The 22095-nt window shown below is 45.1% G+C and overlaps 1 long non-coding RNA gene across 1 annotated transcript in view; it reads left to right on the top strand.

The window, feature by feature from the left end:
- The window catches only part of LOC144773904 (uncharacterized), a 38155-nt gene extending 16742 nt beyond the window's left edge, over window positions 1-21413 (top strand). Inside the window, exon 3 of the long non-coding RNA XR_013600073.1 lies at window positions 20361-21413. This is a non-coding gene — a long non-coding RNA (uncharacterized LOC144773904). The remainder of the gene's footprint in view (window positions 1-20360) is intronic.
- Window positions 21414-22095: the final 682 nt, after the last annotated feature.

Below are 22095 nucleotides of genomic sequence, written 5' to 3'. Positions count from 1 at the left end.
TGACGAAGTTGGGTTTGTGAAAGGCAGATTTGCGTCTGATAATGCTAGGATGTTTGCAAATATTATTTCTTATGGCAAAAAGTACAAATTTCCCCTTGCTGCCCTGTCTCTGGATGCGGAAAAGGCATTTTTTTTGTAACTCTTTTTATTATTAATAAAACATAAACAAACAAGGCAATAAACGCAATACAGCTGGATATGCGTTCAGGGAGGAAGGAAAGTGCAGTACAATTTAATATAAATCATCAATGCAAGGGTGGGGCAGAGGGGAAATCAGAGTCATAACACATTGAGGCTTAAACAACACTAGGAATGTCGGGTCAGGGGGAAAGAGGAACATCTGGAATATCAGCGAGGGGAGGTGTACATATATCACCCCGGTAGGAGTTCCATTGTTCCAGATTTTACCCCACTTCTTAGGTCTGCCGCGAGCCACATACACTTCTCTCTAAACATACACCAGTCCATGTTCTCCTTCCATGGCGAGACCGTGGGCGGTCTCTGGGAACCCCACAACTGCTCAATGTCTCTCTTGGCAACCATATTCCCAAGGGTCGCCCACTGCGTCTGCGCCACATCATAGTCATTCGGTTCCCATACATTCAACAGACAACGCCTGGCTTCAGGTGACAGCGCGACACCCGTGACCTCCTCCATAACAGCATGCACTCGATTCCAAAACACAACCACTTCCGGACACTCCCAAATTATATGGAGGAAAGTACCAATTAAACCACAAACACGCTTACACAACCCATCCACAGAATAACCCATACGAATCAGGCGAGGGCCAGTCACATAAATCCGATGCAGGATCTTAAGCTGGACGAGTCGGAGACGGGCCGGACTCGCGACCTCCTTGGGTGAGGATATCGCCGTTTGCCAGTCCTCGTCATCCAACTCTAGACCGTCACTGGTCCAGGCCTCTCTGAGGTGCGCCAACAGGTCAACTCAATCGTTAATCAATTTCTTATATATCAAAGAAATAGTGCTGTCGGGAACATGTCCGTCAAGCACCCGATCTTCGAGTGGAGATGATTCCGGGATAACAGTACCTTCAGGAAAACCCGAACTTAACGCGTGGCGAATCTGTAAATAACAGAAGAACTCCTTGTCACTCAGCTCGTATTCTACCTTCAACTCCTCAAAGGTCTTAATCCTACCCTTGGCCCAGAGATCACTCACCCTGCAAATACCAATCATATCCCACTTCTCAAAACCTTTCGTCTGCCACAAGCTTCCCAGTCTGTCAGACGCATAGAGCGGAGTCGCCCGGGTCAGTCGATCCCTCCATCCCATTGCCGCATTCGCACATTGCCACACTCGCACAGCTATCTTAGTGGGTCCCGAAAGTATCCGTTCAGCAGATTTGGAATAGAGCGCCCTGTTATAATCACCACCCGGTAGCCGCCACTTATCCATCGCAAACGCAGGGTTTAACGCAGGACCATACATTGCATGATTAATCGCCCCCAGCTGAGAGGCCCAATAGTATCGCCTAATATTCGGAAGTGCAATACCGCCGTCATACCAGGGAAGCGTCAGTTTGGCGAGGGCGATACGCGAACGCCCATCCCATATCAACCGCCTCTGCAAACTCTCCACCTCCCGGGAATAGCTCGCCGGAATGACATCAAACGTGTTCTGAAGCGCGTATAAAAAACGCGGCAAGGACATCATTTTAAAAAGAGCTGCACGCCCGAGGGGGGACAATGGCAGTTTGCGCCAGGCCACAACGTCAGATTTTAACCGTTGGAGCGGAGGAAGCAGATTACGATCATAACGGACTGCGGGGTCTAATGTAATAAAGACCCCCAAATACTTAAATCCCATCTGCGTCACCTGCATGGGGCAACCGCGCGGCAGAGAGGGAGCGTCACCGGAGAGTACGTAGACACAGGACTTGGTCCAATTAATCACAAGGCCTGAGTTCCTCCCGAACGAGTTCAATACATCAAACAGTACAATCAGCGACTTTTGAGGCGACGTGAGATACAACAAGATGTCATCTGCATAAAGTGATATTCGATCCTCAAAGTCTGGGGTCCACTGAATACCCCTCATCGATGGCTCCCACTGCAGCCAGGCCGCTAGAGGTTCCAAGGCGACGGCAAAAAGAAGCGGGGACAACGGACATCCCTGCCGCGTTCCCCTCCCAAGAACAAAGGACTCAGAAACTCGACCATTCACTACAATCTGATCTGATCTCCAAAGGTGATGTTAGTTGGGTAAAAACAAATTTTTTACTATTAATGGCCCAGGATCGTGAGTCTGCGGAGTTAAAAAAACCTACCGTTAGGGCTCATTTTCTTCTAATCACATCCCCCTCAATAGAACCTTATTTAAGGCTAGTAACCAAGCCGTTTCATCGCTGGCTACTGACAAGGTTTCGTTTTAACCTGATTCATTTTATCTCGGGGAATTATCAGGTCTGGGCCAAACCAGAGGAGGCCGCTTTTTGCGAGTGTGATCACAGCTCCATTCAAAATACTGCACATTTTATACTGTTTTGTGACTCATACTCCGAGCCTAGAAAAAAGTTTATTCTACCACTCTTAAAAGGTAAAGGGTTTCTCCAGGTCAAACCAGCCATAATGTACCTGCAGCTTCTGAACACCCCATGTGTTATTTTTAACATCGCGAGTTTTTTGGTGGCAGCTGCTAGAAAAAAGAAAATAAGAAGCCCTGTACAGATTTCCTCTTGACTATGTTTTTATACCCATTTTTAAAATATTTATATTTGATTAGATGTTTTTCCTTTCTTATGATATTTGTCACTTTTAATCATTTTTGGTCTCCCATTTGCATTGAAATGTAACATGTTTGATGAACTTTTATGATTTTAATTAATCGATTAAAGTGATTTTGACTTGACTTGACACTACAATCTGAGCCAACGGTTCCGTATACAAAAGTTTCACCCAGCCAATGAAACCAGGACCACAACCAAACTTTGCAAGGGCGGCCCAAAGATACGGCCATTCCACAGTATCAAAGGCCATCGTAGCATCTAAGGAAGCCAAGATGGCCGGTTCACGCAGTGACGCTGCTCTCGCAAGAACGCCATGCAAGCGCCGCAAGTTCAATGCTGTGTTATGATGTGGAATGAAACCAGATTGATCCGGATGGATCAGGTCACTGATTACTTTTATCAAACGGTTAGCAAGCAACTTTGCGAGGATCTTGGGCTCCGCATTTAGCAGCGAAATAGGCCTATAAGAAGCACAGCAATCCCGCAGCTTCCCTTCCTTATGTATCACCACAATGGTCGCAAGTCGCTGATCACGGGGGAGGGAGCGATGTCTCGCGATTCCAAAAACATATCACGAAGATACGGCGCCATTTTGTCAGGACGCAGCTTTTAAAGCTCAATGGGGAGACCATTAGGGCCCATAGCTTTTCCCGAACGGACGGAACGAATAGCGAGAGCCATCTCGTCAACCGAAAGTGCTGCGTCCATCAGGTCCCTGTCTGAATCCGACAAGCAAGGCAATGCAATGTCTCGTAACAGCTGATGTGAATCTTCCTCTGGTCTATCAGAAACTGGGGAATACACTTTACGAAAATGTTCAGCAAAACACTCAACAATCTCAACAGGGTCAGTCACTCGCACTCCTTCTGTTTCCTCAATCACAGGAACCACACGACTCGCCCTCTCCTTTCTGTCTAACCAAGCAATCAATTTCCCAGCCTTGTCTCCCACATCATACAGCCGTCCCTGCTGCTCTCTACTCATAACTCTAGCAGCGTCTGTTACTAACGCCCTATAGTCAAGCTGTTTGAGACTGAGGACATGAACCCTATCATGTGTGATACCCAACTCCAAATCCCCTTCCAGCTCAGCTATTTTGGTCTCGAGGCGGACCACCGCTTAATTTTTGCTTTTCTTGGCATCAGCGATTAATGAAAGCGCTTGTCCACAGATGACCGTCTTGAAAGCCTCCCACAGTGAAACAGAAGAGGAGACAGATCCCACGTTCTCAGTAAAATACTGATCCAGAGACTTGACCAACTCTGCCCGGGTTTTGGGGTTACGTAAATACCACAGATTAATCGGGGCCACTCGACCTTCAGCCCCCGACCTTGTGTCCATCAAAAGCCACAGTGGGGAGTGAACGGAAATACCCCGAGCCAGGTGTCTAACTTCCCTAACTGACAAGGCCTGTGCTGCTGGCATCAAGACATAGTTGAGTCTAGAAAGACTACCGTGAGCACCAGAGTGGAAGGTGTATTGCGCCTGTCCCGGATGTAGCAGCCTCCAACAATCTACCAGTCCCAGCGTCTCCAGAAAGCTACTCAGCCAGGATTGTGATCTCGTGAGGTCCCTGGGGGGGGGGGGTAGCGGTCTTCCCTGCCAGAAACAACAGAATTAAAATCTCCACCCATCACCAGAATGCCTTCTGGAAGTCCCAGAACTACTCTCCCCAAATCAGCGAATGTCGTGGTTTGCAGACCAGGTGGGACATATACAGAAAGCAATGAGACAGTCTTCCCCTCCCACCTACCAGTTAGAGCAGCATAACGGCCCCTGTCGTCGAGAATGATGTCATCTACCTCCAGGGGGAGGGAGCTCCTGACTAGGATACCCAACCCCCTAGAACCGGTAATGAATCCGGAGTGTGCAACAAGACAATATCCTCGCCGATTCATGGCATGGCATGTGTTTCCAATCAAATGTGTCTCTTGCAATAACACTATATCAGGGGAGAGGCGTCTCAGTAGCTGCAACACTACCCCACGTTTTATCCTATCCCCCAACCCGTTAACATTCCAACACAGTAACTTCAACCCCCTACCCCCCATCCCAGAAGTAAATGCAGAACCCACCCCATAGCGAACACAAAACCCAGATCCAGAAGCAGAAAAATACGTTGCCTTGAGAAAACATGAAGCACACCCAAGACATCCTGTAGAGTCAAATCGTCCGGCGCAGCTGAGCCATCACCTGCCACTTCCAGAGACCTACTCACTCCACCGGGGATCTCTTAGGATGGGTATAGCGATCCATAACATTCGATTGAATAGTGCGCCCCCGGGGAATGGTCTTGGTATTTCGTTTCTCGCTATCGGGTTTGCCCGTCATGGTAGATGGTGCGCCCCGGAGGGGCCTTTGAGACCTGGTAAAAATGGCTCCACACAATTCACCCACCGGGATCTCCAAAAGCGAATTTCAGCAGGATATCACCACAACCATAAACACGCAGCAGTTGGTCCACGGTGGGGTTGCGGGGTCCGGCTGTACCCCGGGCTACCAGAGCAGTCCTGAGATGAGAGGAGGCCAGGGAATCAAAAACGAAACCGAAAGTTAACTCCAAGGTTGTGGGCAGAGCCCCGCAGGCCGATGTTGTTCAACTACTGCCTGGGCACCATAATGACTCGAGCCCTGGGCAGCTCCATGGATTAGGCCACAAAAGTTCAAAGTATCGTAGTTGCGGTTCCCAGAGTCCAATTCGATTTCTGAAAGCAGCTATTATATCAGCTGGGTTGCGTCTCCAATAACCCGTCGTCGTAATCAGGATAAAATTCAGGATAGATGCGGGAGGTGGCGAGGGTCTCGGGAGCCCTGTGCTCACGCGGCCATCTCGGATGCGCGCGAAGCTCCTCCTCTGCAGAAAAGGCATTTGATCGTATCAATTGGCAATTTATGTTTCAAACTCTCCAATGGTTTGGTTTTGGACCTTCTTTTATTTCTTATATTAAACTTTTGTACTCTTGCCCTCGAGCCAGTATTTTTGTTAATAATCATTTTTCAAAGTTTTTTTCTTTGTCCAGAGGCACAAGGCAGGGATATCCTCTTTCTCCTTTATTGTTCATCCTATGCCTTGAACCATTTCTAGAGCGTTTCCGTGTTAACTCGCAGATCACTGGCTTCAAACATAACTCTGTAGAAACTAAAATATCTGCTTACGCAGATGATATATTCATTTACATGTCTAATCCTGTTGAATCCCTTCCGCATTTTATGAATGAAGTTCGATTATACTCCAGTATTTCCGGCTATAAACTCAACCTCTCAAAGACAGAAGTCCTACCTTTAAACTCCATACGCTATCAATTTATGTTTAATGACACTAATTTTGCCTGGTGCCCTTCAAAAATCAAATACCTTGGCATTTGGTTTTAGTTATCTCTAATTACCACAATTAAATTCACATTTCATGCACTACTGAATAAAATCCAAACACTTCTCCTTACTTGGTCCCCTCTGTATCGTCACTGGTGGGGCAGGTTGGATACCATTAAAATGATGATTGTACCTCATGTTCTTTATACATTGCCTAGTCTGCCTATTCGAATTCCCAATGTATATTTTTCCCGTATTAATTCTGCTTGTATACAATTTTTGTGGAACAACAAACACCCACGAATTGCTCTAAATAAACTAATTCATCCCAAGGAGGAGGGTGGTGTGCGTTTCTCAAACTTTAAAGCATATCATTCGGCTTTTTTGATTAAGCAAACCTTCGCTTTAGCATATGATTTTGTTGATACTTCTATTCCCAGGTGGGTCATTTTTTAACGTTCCTTATTAAAAGACCTTTCTTTTCAGCATGTAATTTTTATGTTGAACTGCTCCTTTATATCTACTAACCCTGTTTTAAAGTACTCCAGAACTCTTTTATACAACATATTTTCTAAGGATTTTACTCCTCTTCAATGTTTTTCGTCCTCCACTCTATGGCATAATACTTTTCTCAAATATAAAGGTAAATCATTCTTCTACAAATATTGGAAGGAAAAGGGTATTATTTTTGTTTACCAGTTTATTCACCAAAATGTTATTATTCCATTTCATGTTTTACAAGTTCAGTATCATTTAACTGATTCTTGTCTAAATGAATATACCATCATTGGTAATGCCGTACAATCCCATCTTGCCACTTTTCCCCTCCCAACTTACACACCATCTTTATCCCCTTCTACTCCTTTATACCCCTTATTTTCCACTCACAGACCTAAACCTGCTCTTGTATATAAGTTATTGTCCCATATTGAAAATGCGTGGAAAACTGATTTGTCCGTTTCTTTTCCGATTATAACCTGGGATAAATTGTGGTCTAAGTTATTCAAAATTTCTGCTGCTGCTCGTATAACCCAATCTTTGTATTTTATTTACCATAGAGCCATTATTACTCCTGTTTCTATTTCTAAATTTTCACAATCTTCCTCTCCATTATGTTGGTCTTGTTCTAAAGAAGCGGGCACGTTGAAACATCAACTTTATGAATGTTCTAATGTTTTATCCTTTTGGAATTCTGTTTGGAATATCTGTATGTCAATTTTTAAATGCGATGTTACTTTATCATTACAAAATGTTTTTCTAGGTTCTTTATCATCTGATGTTGCTGACTCATCTTCTGTTTCCATGTTATTTGAACTTTTTATTGCATTAGCTTTTAAAGTTATTCTATCATCCTGGAAAGACAATTCTAAAATATCTTTAGTAACTTGGTGGAATTTTATTTGTGATGAACACAGGATTGCTACTGTTTCCTCCATTTCTCTCTCTCACAAAAGTAAATCTGATCTTCTTTGGCTACCTTTCACTACATATCTCTCTACTCATCCTCCCGTACACTAGTTCTTCTCTTTTTCTTTATACTATTTTCCTATGCAATTTTAGTCCTTCCCTCTCCTTCTTTTTCTCTATCTTTCCTCTCTTTTTCCCTTCTTCCTTCTCTCTCTCTTTTGCTTCCTTTCTATCCCCACTTATTACATTATTATTAACTCACATGTTATTTGCCTAATATATTTCATTTATGCTATGTATGTTTCATTATTGCTTCTCCCTCTTCCTACATTTTATTGTCTCCATTTTCTCTTTTATCTTCTGTATTTGAAAAACTCAATAAAAACTTCTTAAACAAAAAAAAGGGTCTCTAGACCCCCCAATGATATTCTGGTACAAAAGGGGGTGGTGATGGACGGAGCATCTGAACCAATCAAACACTCTCACCCAGCCAACAGATCTGGGTTTAATCCATCACCGTTCTTTAGCCCCCCACCCCTTTTGTACCACCACCCCAATGATATTCTAGCGCTCGCATAATTTTTAAGGAACACTGGCCCCCAGTGTGAGAGCGACAAAGAGACACTGTCAGCCGAGGACACCAGCGATTTTTCCCCTCCCCCATGGCTCTACTTCAGGATACCCGAAGAAGCACTGAGTGCCCTGTGAGGGGTTCAAAGAGGGTAGGCAGCAGTGCACAAACCCGCAGTGCCAAATCCCACGAGAGCGCTCGCTCCAGCGCCATCACACCCAACCCCTGGTGGCAAAACACTCGGTAAAAGGCAAACAAAACAATCCATAAATAAGCAGGGGATTACTAGGCAGGAAGTAACACACTACTCACTCATGTCGCCATAGGGCGCATTTTATGACCGCTGAGAAAGAACTTCAATTTTCTTGCCCTTTCCCCCCCCCTGAATACGGCAACGGATGGTGCATTTAATAGTTTGAGGTGAGGTCTTTGTTCAAAGCATCTCCTTATTACGTTCAGAATCCTGCAATATGTCTTAACTCACTGTTAACTAACCTTCTTAGGTCTCGCCTGAGCCAATGCGCTTGCGCATTGCTCCGGCGAGATTATAGTAAGCGGAAAAGAAAAGTCTACCAAAACGGCTGCGGATCGCATACAGTTCATGTGATCTATGCGCGTGCACGGCAGCCACATAACACACCACCATTTGTCTGTGCCTCGGCATCAGACTTCAATGGCTGCCGCTCCCTCGCGTGCACATCGCGCACCACCATTTGTCTGTGCCTCGGCATCAGACTTCAAAGGCTGCCGCTCCCCTGCTCCTCCCACGTGCACATCGCGCACCACCATTTGTCTGTGCCTCGGCATCAGACTTCAAAGGCTGCCGCTCCCTCGCCCCCGCGTGCACTCCACGCACCACCATTTGTCTGTGCCTCGGCATCAGACTTCAAAGGCTGCCGCTCCCCCGCCCCCCGCGTGCACATCCCGCACCACCATTTGTCTGTGCCTCGGCATCAGACTTCAAAGACATCGGAAGTGAATACTTGCACTGCTATCGGCTCAATGTGTTTGCTTAGCTTGTAACAATTCACATTCACTGGTTATTAAAGAAGTTTATTATCCTAACAAATTTACAGTGAACCGCTGCGGCGCTGCACAAGGCATTACCAACATTACGTCCTTATCCGTGTACATCTCTCCCCCACTTGCGCTCTATATTTCTCCCACTTGTGTGCTTCTGTGATATTCACTCTGCCTTGTGCTCTCCTCCCCAACCTCCACTGCCCGCCGTGTGCTGTTTTTTTCCGTTTCCCGCCCGCTCCTACATTACGACCGCTCTACCTCACACCAGCTTTTTTCTTTATTTTAATCGGAGCTTTAAGAAGTTTACAGTGAACTGCTGCGGCACTGCAGAAGGCATTACCAGCGTTACGTCCTTATCCGTGTACATCTCTCCCCCACTTGCGCTCTATATTTCTCCCACTTGTGTGCTTCTGTGATGTTCACTCTGCCTTGTGCTCTCCTCCCCAACCTCCACTGCCCGCCGTGTGCTGTTTTTCCGTTTCCCACCCCGCTCCTACATTACGACCGCTCTACCTCACACCAGATTTTTTATTTATTTTAATTGGAGCTTTTGTGCTAAAAAATATTTATTTTTCTATTTGCCGTCCTCCAAACTGAATTGGAAAATTAAAAAAAAGAAAACTGGAGCAAAACGCACCTATGTAATCTCAGTGAAGTGCGCATACATTCTGATGCATGCGTTTGACAGTGGAATAACTGCACAGCCATTGTGTGGGCATTTTTTATTTTTTGTTATACATTTTTATTTTGATGATTGTGGGCAGTGTCTCAATGCTTTGCAGCCCCACCAAAGGCAATTGGCACAGCTAATACGTTCCAACGACCTGACCTATTTGGTCTACCAATGCTTTTTTCCAGTTTACCCTTCTAGGGATTTTTGCAAGACGGAGGCACAGACCCAGTCTGATTGTAGTGATCGGCTAGAAAATGTCATGGATTATGTTCTATGCCCTCACACCCCCTCACCCTCACTCCCCCTCACCCTCACACCCCCTCACCCTCACACACCCTCACCCTCACACCCCCTCACCCTCACACCCCTCACCCTCACACCCCCTCACCCCCACACACCCCCTCACCCTCGTACACCCTCACCCTCACACACCCTCACCCTCACACACCCTCACACCCCTCACCCTACACCCCTCACCCTCACAACCCTCTCACCCTCACACCCCCTCACTCACCCTCACACCCCCTCACCCTCACACCCCCTCACCCTCATACACCCTCACCCCCATCACCCTCACACACCCGCACCCTCACACACCCTCACACACCCTCTCACCCCCCTCACACACCCTCACTCAACCTCACACCCTCACCCTCACACCCCCCCACCCTCATACCCTCACCCTCGCACCCCCTCACCCTCATACCCCCTCACCCTCACACCCTCACACGCCCTCACTCACCCTCACACCCTCACCCTCACCCCCCTCACTCTCCCATCCCTCTCACCCTCACACACCCTCACCCACACACACCCTCACACCCTCACACACCCTCACACACCCTCACTCACCCTCACTCACCCTCATACACCCTCACACACCCTCACCAGCATAGCATAACAAAACATAGCATAGCATAAAAAAACACAGCATAGCATAGCATAACAAAAAAAGCATAGGATACACAGCCCCTAACCCTCACAACCCTCTCACCCTCACACACCCTCACACATCCTCACCCACCCTTACCCTCACACACCCTCACACACCCTCACTCACCCTCACACACCCTCACACACACCCACACACACAAACCAGCTTAGCATGACAAAACATAGCATAGCATAACAAAACACAGCATAGCATAGCATAACAAAAAAAGCATAGGATAGCAAAACATAGCATAGCATAACAAAACAAAGCATATGATAGCAAAACAAAACATAGCATAACATAATAAAACAAAACATAGCATAGCAAAACACAAGAAAACATAGCAAAACACAACAAGACATAGCATAACATAATGAAACATAGCATAACATAACAAAACAAAGCATAGCATAACAAAACATAGCATAACAAAACATAGCAAAACACAACAAACCATAGCATAACAAAACATAGCACATAAATAACAAAACATAACATAGCATGCATAACAAAACATAGCATAGAAAAGCATAGCAAAACATAGCATAGCATAACAAAACACAACAAAACATAGCATAACAAAACACAACATAGCATAACAAAACAAAGCTAAGCATAGCATAGCATAACAAAACATAGCATAGCAAAACATAGCATAGCAAAACAAAGCATAGCATGGTAAAACACAACAAAACATAGCATAGCATAACAAAGCATAGCATAGCAAAACACAACAAAAAATAGCATAGCATAACAAAACACAACAAAATATAGCATAGCATAACAAAACAAAGCATAAGATAGCAAAACTAAACATAGCATAGCATAACAAAACAAAGCATAGGATAGCAAAACAAAACATAGCATAGCATAACAAAACATAGCATAACATAACAAAACAAAGCATAACAAAACACAACACATAGCATAACAAAACATAGCAAAACACAACAAAACATAGCATAGCCTAACAAAACACAACAAAACATAGCATAGCTTAACAAAACACAACAAAACATAGCATAGCAAAACAAAACATATAATAGCATAGCAAAACATAGCATAGCATACCAAACACAAAAAAACATAGCATAGCATAACCAAACATAACATAGCAAAACAAAGCATAGCATAATAAAACACAACAAAACATAGCATAGCATAACAAAGCATAGCATAGCAAAACATAGCATAGCATAACAAAACATAGCATAGCATAACAAAACACAGCATAGCATAGCATAACAAATCAAAGCATAGGATAGCAAAACATAGCATAGCATAACAAAACAAAACATAGGATAGCAAAACAAAACATAGCATACAGCATCACTCAGCACCACCACAGCATCACTCAGGGGCACCACAACATCACCCAGCGCCACCACAGCATCAATCTGTGCAACCATTAAACAACAACTTGTTCAAATATGTTATCTCAATGTTTCAAGCTTTATTACAAATGTATCAAAAAGATGTTAATATTTCACTTCTGTCCTTGGATTTTCATCACAATAAAATACACTGAACATAATCTTCACAAAAGTTATTTACAAAAGTTTAAGCTATTGCCATTATAAATTACAATAACTCTTATTTAAGTATTAATTATTAAAAAAATTAAAAGCCATTGTTATTTGTAATATCAATACATGTAAGTCACGTAAATACAACACATATTGCATTACAAATGCTATAGGTGTCACATTTGCGAAAGTTATAACTATTGGCATTGTAAATGACAAAGCTATTAATTTCGAAAACAAAACATAAATAAAAAATGTGTCATTTACAATACCAATAGCTCAAACTTTCCTAATGCGAGACCTATTACATCTGCCTACTCTAGGAAGAAGGCTAAAGTAGCAAAGACCCAGTATTTTAAGGGCGGGAAGCCTACTGTAGGAGGGGGGGGTGGCACACCCCTTCATGTACCCCCAGTTACTGAAATAAATAGTCCGAACGACGATGAGTCTAGCCTGGTTGCAACAGAAGGGGAGCAAGCTTTAGATTTAGTAATTGAAGGTGAGAATGACGGGGTACCTGTGTGTGTGGTAGAGGGAAGAGATGTGGAATTTTTGAAAATTGTTTGGGAAACGTTAAAAAAACTCCTAACCCCTCTGGAAGTTAGATTATCACGCATAGAAAATCAGCTGCTTGAGGCAGAAAAGAGCATTCTAACCTTAGCAACCCTTAGTATAGTGGAAAATAAATCTAACAGCATACCTGGTGTAAATAAAACCACACCAGCACCCACTGTTATTTCATCCACAATACCTGTGATCAAACCCATACCTAAACCCCGGTCTAAGGCTCTCGAAACCAAAGTTAATAACATAGTAACTGACGTATCTAAACACTTGCCTGCACAATCTGTAACAGCTCAGAAAGATACGGCTGCCCTGAAGGTTAAAGAACCTAAGACACACCAACATAATCCACAGGGGGTCAAATCTAGTGAGAAACAGCGTGGGGGTTTTATAGATCTTCCCCCAGATGTAAGGCCGTATGTAGTGGTGCTAACAGGTGTACCGGAAATTACCAATCACTATCAGGAAAACTTTGGGTCATTGAGAAATAAGGTAACACACTGGCTGAATGAAAACAGGCCGCTACCCAATCATCTGAGAAGTAAAATTCTAATGGTGCGAAGGGTACCAAGGATAGGTACTTCACATAAATCTATTCCAGGTGATTGTATTATTGTCTCATTTGAAGACCCAAACACAGTACACCATATATGTTCATGGAACAACTATGGGGGGAACTCGCCCATTGAAGTTAGACCACTTACTTTCTTTTATCCCCCGCGAATACGCTCTAACTACGGGGGGAATTGGGCATCGGCTAGAAATTATGTTCGGGTGGGACTGGAGACGGTTGGCAGGGCACTCAAAGTTGGGGGAATGGGGCACCCACCTACAATAGATTTAGATGCCTTGAAGAAGTAGATTGACTCACCCCAAAGATAGTTTGTTCAACTTGTCTTGATGACACATTCTCTACATCTTTCCCTAAGCCCACGTCCATTTCACGCATCCTTGAAAATAGTAATCCACCGGCTAGTATGGTTTTGATTACAGGGGGGGGGAGCTTCCAAATTGTCTAGATATTGACACAGCCCCCAAGCTCTCCAGCGATAAGACAGCCCTGGCAGTACCAGTCGAACATGGCGTGAAGGGTAATCTCTCTCAAAGGGAGGTGTATGAAATATGTAGGTTGCCCTACGATGTGATGACTTTTCCGGTGCCAACAAACCATCATATCTACTAAGTCTGCTTTCATCTCTGAGAGAATCCTAACAGCTCCCAACAAATCTAAAGAGATCTTCAAAGTCCTTGGCGAACTAACATCTGACGCCAGGACACTCCCCAACCTGCATCCCTCTGCTGAGTCATGCAACGCGCTAAACTCTTTCTTCATCGAAAAGATTACCACAATCAAAAACTCCATTCCCCATTCCCCTCCTTAACCACAGCAACACCTCCCCCTATCAATCCATTCACCCTGGATCGATTCCCTATACTCGATTCTGATTCCCTTGCCAAGCTGTCCTCGCGAGTAAAATCTGGCTCCCCGAAGGACTGCTGTCCCCCGTCTGTGCTTCGTGACATCTGTCACACCCTCCCTCATTGTATCCTTCCCTTACTCAACTCTTCCCTCAGTACTGGTACAGTCCCTAGGTCATTCAAGGAGGCCGTATTGGTGCCCCTGCTAAAGAAACCTGGCGCGGACCCAGCGGTTTTTGTGAACTACCGGCCCATCTCCCTCTTGCCTTTTCTGTCTAAGGTCTTGGAGGCACATGTCACCACTTGCCTCTCGCATTTCATCGAGGAGTCCAACTTCCTGGCTTTCAACCAGGCCGGCTTTAGACCAGCCCACTCCACAGAGGCTGTGATCCTCGCCGTGCTGGACAACCTGAGAAGTAAGGCTGACAGAGGATTACCCCAGGCATTAGTCCTTCTTGACCTATCGGCGGCATTCGACACGGTGGATCACAACATCTTACTCCATCGTGTCGAGTCCGCCGGAGTCCGTGGGCCTGCTTTGTCTTGGGTTAAATCCTTCTTAGAGGGGAGATCTCAGGCAGTCAGGCTGGGCCCTTTCAGCGCCACCAGTGCTTCGTCATCTTGCGGGGTCCCTCAGGGCTCCTCCCTGTCCCCCCTCCTTTTTAATTTGTATCTTTTACCCCTCCTTCATTCTTTAAGCAGGTGGGACGTCACCATGTTCAATTACGCGGACGACCTGCAAATCATCTTTCCCCTCACCTCCCCTGATGCTGTTTCCAACTTCCAGTCGGCTATGACACACATTCAGCACTGGATGTACCAAAACCAACTAAAGCTCAATCCGGGCAAGACTGAGCTCCTCCTTCCCGGGAGTAGCGCCACCTATTGGGGCCCTCAGTTCTGGCCTAGTGAGCTTGGTACACCTCCCTCTCCCGCTGACCGTGTGAAGAGCCTCGGGGTCATTATTGACTCCGGCCTCACTCTCAAGGCCCAGGTGAGTGCAGTAACATCTTCCTGTATGTTCCAGCTATACAGGATTCGGAAGGTCGCCCACTTTCTAACCCCTGAAGCACTGCTACAAGTCATCATAGCCTTGGTGATGTCCCGCCTGGACTTCTCAAATTCGATCTATCACGGCCTCCCCAACTCCTTGCTATCCAGGTTACAACTCATCCAGAACCAGGCTGCCAGACTCGCGTTCAATCTTTCCAGATGGCAGTCGGCTCGACCCCTACTGTATCAACTTCACTGGCTTCCAGTCAGTGAAAGAATAGCTTTCAAGGTCCACTGTCTGGTCTTTAAAGCTCTCACTGGTCCATCTCCTGTTTTCCTTAAGTCCCTGATCACTCCCTATTGTCCCTCCCGAGCCCTCAGGTCTACCAATCTTCATCTCTTAGTTGTCCCCCGCGTCAAACTCACTAGATCCGGCGGCCGCAGCTTTTCTTATCTGGCCTCTAAGCTGTGGAACTCTCTCCCTCTCCCCCTCAAGACCTCTTGTTCCCTTCTCGCCTTTAGGAAATCTTTAAAAACTCTGCTTTTCTCCCATTGCTATTAAATTCCTCTGTTATAGCTTCAGGATCCTTGCAGCGCCAGGAAACTCACGGTGACAGTGCGCTCAACAAATACCATATAACATAACATAACATAACATAACACCTCTATCGGATGTAGCTACCCGAAATGAAGGATCTCCTGGCACCAGTCCCAACTCGTTATTGTTGTTGGCTATGGGGAAGGTCCCTGAGGGGGAAGTCCTATCCTTGATTCCGGATGAGGCCCCTAACATTGTCTCTGACCCTCATTCGAGTGATCATGTGCTAGGTCTGGGGGGAGTGGGTGGCGAAGCGCTGAAGGTGCTTAGTTGGAACATAGCAGGCCTTGCACGGAATATTGACATACCCGATTGGAATTCATTTGTAGAATCCTTCGGGATTTGCTTATTCCAGGAGACCTGGTGCTTGGAACCACGCCATAAGGTGGGCTACACCACCTACTTTGTGCCTGCGTTACAATCGCCCGGAGGGAAGGGCCGCCCCTCCGGCGGCCTACTAATTTGGGTGAGCATCTCCCTGGGTCTCTCCATCAGGCCTATAGCCACTAAATCACCTGACCTACAGATAATCTCAGTTAGAGGGCCATGTGGGGGAGGAAGCTCGAATTTTTTAACATCTATGTCAGAGGAACAAGGGGTGGGTCCTCCACACTGTCCCTTACGGGCATTGAGGAGGGTCTTAGTTCTTGTGGTTCTGACTCCCTTGTCATACTAGCCGGGGACTTCAATTGCACATTTGAACCCCTGGCTAGGGAGGATATATTGGGCACTAGGGATGATGATGCTAGGAGAGGTATCCCCCCCCTTACACTAGCCCCTAACAGAAGCTGGACACAAAATGCCACTGACCTAATGCCCTCTGTTTGGAATATGGCCTCAGGGCAACCAATGGCAGATCAAACTCAGATTCCACAGGAGCACATACGTTTAATAGAGTGGGTCACTCCTCGCGAATTGACTTCATTCTTTTGAACTATAGTCTTTGGGTCCATCTGATAGATATGGTGGTTTTACAGTCTTCTGTCAGCGACCATAACCCTCTATTTTTGTCCCTGTCCTCCCTGTGGACGGGTGCGACCCCAGCCCAAACCCCACACGCGTGGAAAACAACGCATGAAGTATGCCCCTCCAATTGTGGTAGGCGCCTAAAATGGAATACCATTGCTGCAAATGAGGAAAAGATCATGGGTGTAAAATCTATAATGTCGAATACCGCAATGCGTTTAGACTCCCTTGGAGTCAGCATGCTTGAGGTTCCAATTTTGTTTGCCGAAACAATAAACGCGTTAGGCGAACTGTTCATGGTTCGCTCCCCAGGCACAAGGGGCAATGCAAGAGGTAGACCCATGGGTAATGCGGGCTGGTTCTCCTCTGCCTGCCGTGTTGCCAAAAGGGAGCTAATCAAAGCAGTGAAAGCAAAGGATGGGGCCCAGATTAGTTTCGCTAGGCGTAACTATAGAAGGACTTTATCGAAGTCAAGGGCCGAGCATGAGAACCAGTTTTGGCACGATTTGAAGGCGGCCAGCTCAAGGAAAGACTCTAAGGGTTTTTGGGACCTAATAAGAGCTAGGGACAAACCCGTGGACTCTCTTATAACATGCAACATAACTGAGGAAGTGTGGTTTGATCACTTCTCCAAGCTCTATACAACGGTTGCGGGCTCCGAGGTTACCCTGATGGAACAGCACCCCATGGTTCGTACAGAGCCCAATGAGGAATTCCTATTCACATCTAAGGAAGTAGAAGGGGCGATTAAGTGCCTTGTCCCCAATAAGGCAGCAGTCCCTGACGGCCTTCCGGGAGACTTGCTCCGCGTTAACCCAGTGGAGTGGGGGAGACTTATTGCCTCCTTAATGAATGCTGGCTTGGCTGGTGCGGCTCTCCCGGATTCATTGAAAGGCGCAGAGGTCGTCCCGATCTTTAAGAAAGGGAGTCGGGATGACCCTGCTAATTACCGCCCTATAAGCCTCTTGGATTCCACGCAGAAGGTGGCAGGCAAAGTGGTTCTAGGAAGGGTCTTGCAGTGGGTCGAGGAGAACCATATTCTTTCAGACTTTCAGGCTGGTTTTAGAACTGGTATGGGGACGATCGAGCAAGCATTTCGGTTAATGATCTTTTTCTGGAAAGTGGTTGTACTGGGCAAAGGCAGTTTGTACCTTGCATTTATAGATCTAAGGACTGCCTTTGACCTGGTCCCACGTAACCACCTCTGGAGTGTAATCGATGCATTAGGTATCCCCCCATACTTACTAAATATGGTGATAAAGTTCCATGCAGACAACTTCGCACAGATCAGGTGGGGTAATCAGGGACAAAAAACATCACGAATACCTGTAAATAGAGGCGTCCGCCAGGGTTGCGTGCTAGCCCCCACTCTGTTTTCATTGTATGTCAACGGAGTGGTGGAGCATTTGCTGCAACATCCTGCAGACGCACCATCCCTGGCTGGCAGGAGAATACCTACCCTCTTATTTGCAGATGATACCCTCCTGATCTCCAAATCACCAGCGGGTCTGCAGAGTCTCCTAACCAGCTTTAAGACCTTCTGTGACTCAAGGGGACTAGTTATAAACACAGGGAAGACTAAGTTCCTGGTCTTAAATCCTCCGAAGAAGTCAGGTAAACCACCTACCCTAGATTCAGTTCCACTCGAGAGGGTCAAGGAGTTCGATTACCTTGGCATTCGTCTCTGCGACTCTATGAGTTGGAAATCCCATCACCAAAAGATGCTGCTGACCCACAAGAGGGTGGTGGGGGCCCTCCTTAAGGAACAACGTGCCTCTTCCCTCAAACCAATTGCATTGGTTCTCGATATCTACAGGGCACGAGGTGCCAGCGCAGCTCTTTATGGGGCAGAACTATGGGGTGTACAGAATGTGGACCAGTTGGCCCGCTCTGAAAGTAAATTTCATAAGGACTTAATGGGCCTCCCTCACAGCACACCAACTCTTCCCCTTCTTTTAGATATGGGCACCCGCCCTATTAGTGATCAGGCGAGGTTGCGCCCACTCCTTTTGTGGACACGTATTTGGAAAGTCCCAGAAATGTCCAGCTACGCAGAAGGTTTAAAAGACATCCTCCTAATGCCTGGCTGGGCTAAGGTCCATTGGCTAAGGGAAGTCAAGTGCCTTCTAATAGACCTGGGCCTTGAAGATGCCTGGATTACTAGAACTGCCCCGCCCAAGTCAATCCTGAAGAATCTATTTTGGAGCTGGGTGATTGATGGCAGAAATAGTAATGCCAACTTGTGCAGGTCCACGGTAGAATTTCTTTTGGTTAAGGAGGTGCATTTCTGCGAGCCGTACTTGGATACTATCCTAAATACCTGGGACAGGGCTCTATATTTTAAATTTAGGGTAGGCTTACTTCCAGTGGGGAAACTCACTGCCAGTTGGAAGGTCCCGGCGCAGACAATTCCCTTTTGCCCTTGCTGTTTGAACAGAATAGAGTCAGTTTCGCATCTATTGTTCGAATGCCCGGCCTACGCAGTCCCTCGCCGCAGATGGCTGAAGCCACTCTGCAGAGAACTTGGGACTAGATCCCATAAGGAGGCCTTAAGAATCTTAAAAACGGACCCTCGGCCCCTGTTTGCAAGTGGACTGGCGACATTTTTAGGCTGGGCATGGCGTATTAGATCCAACAGGCTTTCGTACCTTGTTTGATATGTATCTTAGATTGTTTTTATGTAACTTTCTATGTATTTTGTTGTTTGAACTGTATGTTATTACTCATGCACTGGTTTTTACTGTTTTTTAATGTACATGTATTGCTTTTATGATATGAACTATATCGAAATAAAGCCATTTACTTACTTGCATTGCAAATGCTTGTTAGAAATAGACACGTTGACACAGTCTAAGAGACACAGAATGTTTTAACAGTTCAAAAATCAAATGAGAAAAAGATCAAAGAGGACTCAACTGTAGTGAGAGAGGAAAGGTACAATGGGAAATTAGCAGCGGGAGTGGAGTAACGAGAGATGGAAGATGAGATGGAAGGCAACCAGAGGGAACTATGGGAAAATAATGAGAATAATGAGTTGCGCGTTTTAAACTCTGCTTCGGTGACAAGGAATAGTGAAGGGCGCCCACGCTGCAGAGCTCCACGATCTGTTGTGCTTTGAAATGTTGCTTTTATATTTTCGTGTTGTTTGGTTCAATTTACTCACATTTGCGTTGTGGCCCAATGCGAGCACCTGACGTAATCCCCTCAACACCGAGTATAGGCAGACTCAATGCTTTATTGCATATTTAGACAATACATATTCAGTTCATAACACATCTTCTTATAATGTGAATTAATTAACAATGCACCAACACTACACAGGGGCAAACGCACTTGCATGAAAAGCTATCTAAAACTTTAGAGCATGTTGCTATGAGTATGTATTACCTGCGTGTGCTTTGAAAATTTGCACTGGTGCAAGATTATGCTATGTTGTACATTGCACATTTTTGCATGTTGTGCACAAATAATAGAAAAGCTGCTTTAAACTAATAGCTTTTGCTAGATGATAACTACTAGTATGGGGGAGGTAAACCTTAATGGGTTACATTTCATATATTAATACTCCTTTATGTTTGTTTTGTTCATGGGCCCATCATAAAATGACTGCCTGGGAATCCAGCCTGCCTGAGAATTGTGCTGAAAAAAGAGACACATGCTCAGAACTGCTAAGTGCCTCAAGCAAAGACACAAAGGAGTCAAGGCCACAGTGAACTGTACATTCTTGTTATTGTGCCAATGTACCAGTGTTTGAATAAAGTAGAATTCCTGCATGTGATGTGAAAGGAAGGAGGAAATGGACTGATACATTTTTCTGCCTTAATGTTGCATATTTGTATAATTATTGCTGGTGAAACATAAGACTGTATTAAGAATTAACGCTTCCTTTGTTAAAACTGGCATGGGTTGGATTTCCAATGAGAACAGGATGGTGAGACCCTCATGTCATCTATGCTAACCAATTACGTGCAAGCTTTTCTGAAAACTGCAACATTATTAGTATAGTCAGCCAATTATTAGAGTATACATAATTACCTCTTAGGGGGTGTGTTTGCTTGCTTTTTAGGCCTTGAGCCTCAGGGGGCCTCTGTCTGAGAGGGAGGAGAAGAGAAGAAGCAGATGAAATCAGATATCATATGGGTTAGGTACGCGAACGTCGCAGGTGCAGTCTGGGAGGAGATTGCGCCCGAGGAGAGATAGAGGGAGGTGGGGGTTCTTGCTCATATTTTTTCAGAGAAGTCCTTGCACATCATATTTTTGGCAAGGCAGATCACATTCCTTTGTGGTCATGTGAAGGACGGACTGTCTCGCTCATTGTGAAGCAGCCTCCCTCAGATTGAACAGACCAGGGCAGAGAGTGGAGCTTGATAGAACAGGTTGAGATTTAGATGCTAAAACTCTAAATGTATGCTTTGACTAATTAATTAATTTTGAAAAGATTTATTTGTCTTATGCATTCATTTCTCTTTATGGGAGATTTTTGCCAATTATTAATTATTGATTAGCCTTCTGATTGCCATTTGATTGCTTCATTCCCTTCCTTTATAGAATACTTTGTATGCAACCTATAAAATGTTCTGTAGTTATTCTATTTTTCCTGTTTTCCAAATTCTGTAACCTGATTGATATTTGACTAATGAATAAAGGGTCAGAGAACCTTGACTTTTAACTTGAAAATAAAACCCTTTAAAATACTCACCAACTCTCTTTATTGGCTTAAATATTATTTGTATTTTGATTATTCATGTTTATGTAAAGTCTCCTGAAGGTAATACACGGTTCAAGGGCCCAACACCTTTTCAGCAGTAAAATAGAGGTAAATGAGGTTTTGCCTTGAGAAATTACAGTGAAATTATCGCTGGATCACTCCTACCTGGCAGTTGAAAGCAGCGGCAGAAGAAATTGTGGGTGATGCATAACATAACATTGTAAATGGGTTAAAGTTAATTAAGGTGATGTTTTTCACCTTGGGTTCTGAGCGACATCATAGACAACTCAAGCATCTATTTGAGGTCGATCAGAACCTCTTAGTGAAAAACATCCCAGTAATTCACTGTTACTCATCTATAATTCTATGTTTTTCTCATTTACAAAATACACATTGTACTAGTGCGTTCTGAGAAATTAAACAATGTTTTTCCTTTGACATATGTGGTAATCCATCAGTTGAAGTGTCTTGTATTTTGTTACATTCCAAAAGGCCTTTTTGTGCTTGCAAATGGCCCGATTTCTCGAATCAGACCTTTTGCAAACACAAAATGCCTTCACATATCTGCCCTTTGATTTGAAAACCAGTGATCTGCTATCGACTGCAATGGGTGGTCCTATTAAATACATCTTTCTTTATTACCTGCCAA

Source organism: Lissotriton helveticus, chromosome 1_1 (assembly GCF_964261635.1).
Source record: "Lissotriton helveticus chromosome 1_1, aLisHel1.1, whole genome shotgun sequence".
NCBI classification, from domain to species: Eukaryota; Metazoa; Chordata; class Amphibia; order Caudata; family Salamandridae; genus Lissotriton; species Lissotriton helveticus.
The sequence above is the reverse complement of the archived record's forward strand: the minus strand, read 5'-3'. Positions and strand labels throughout refer to the sequence as shown.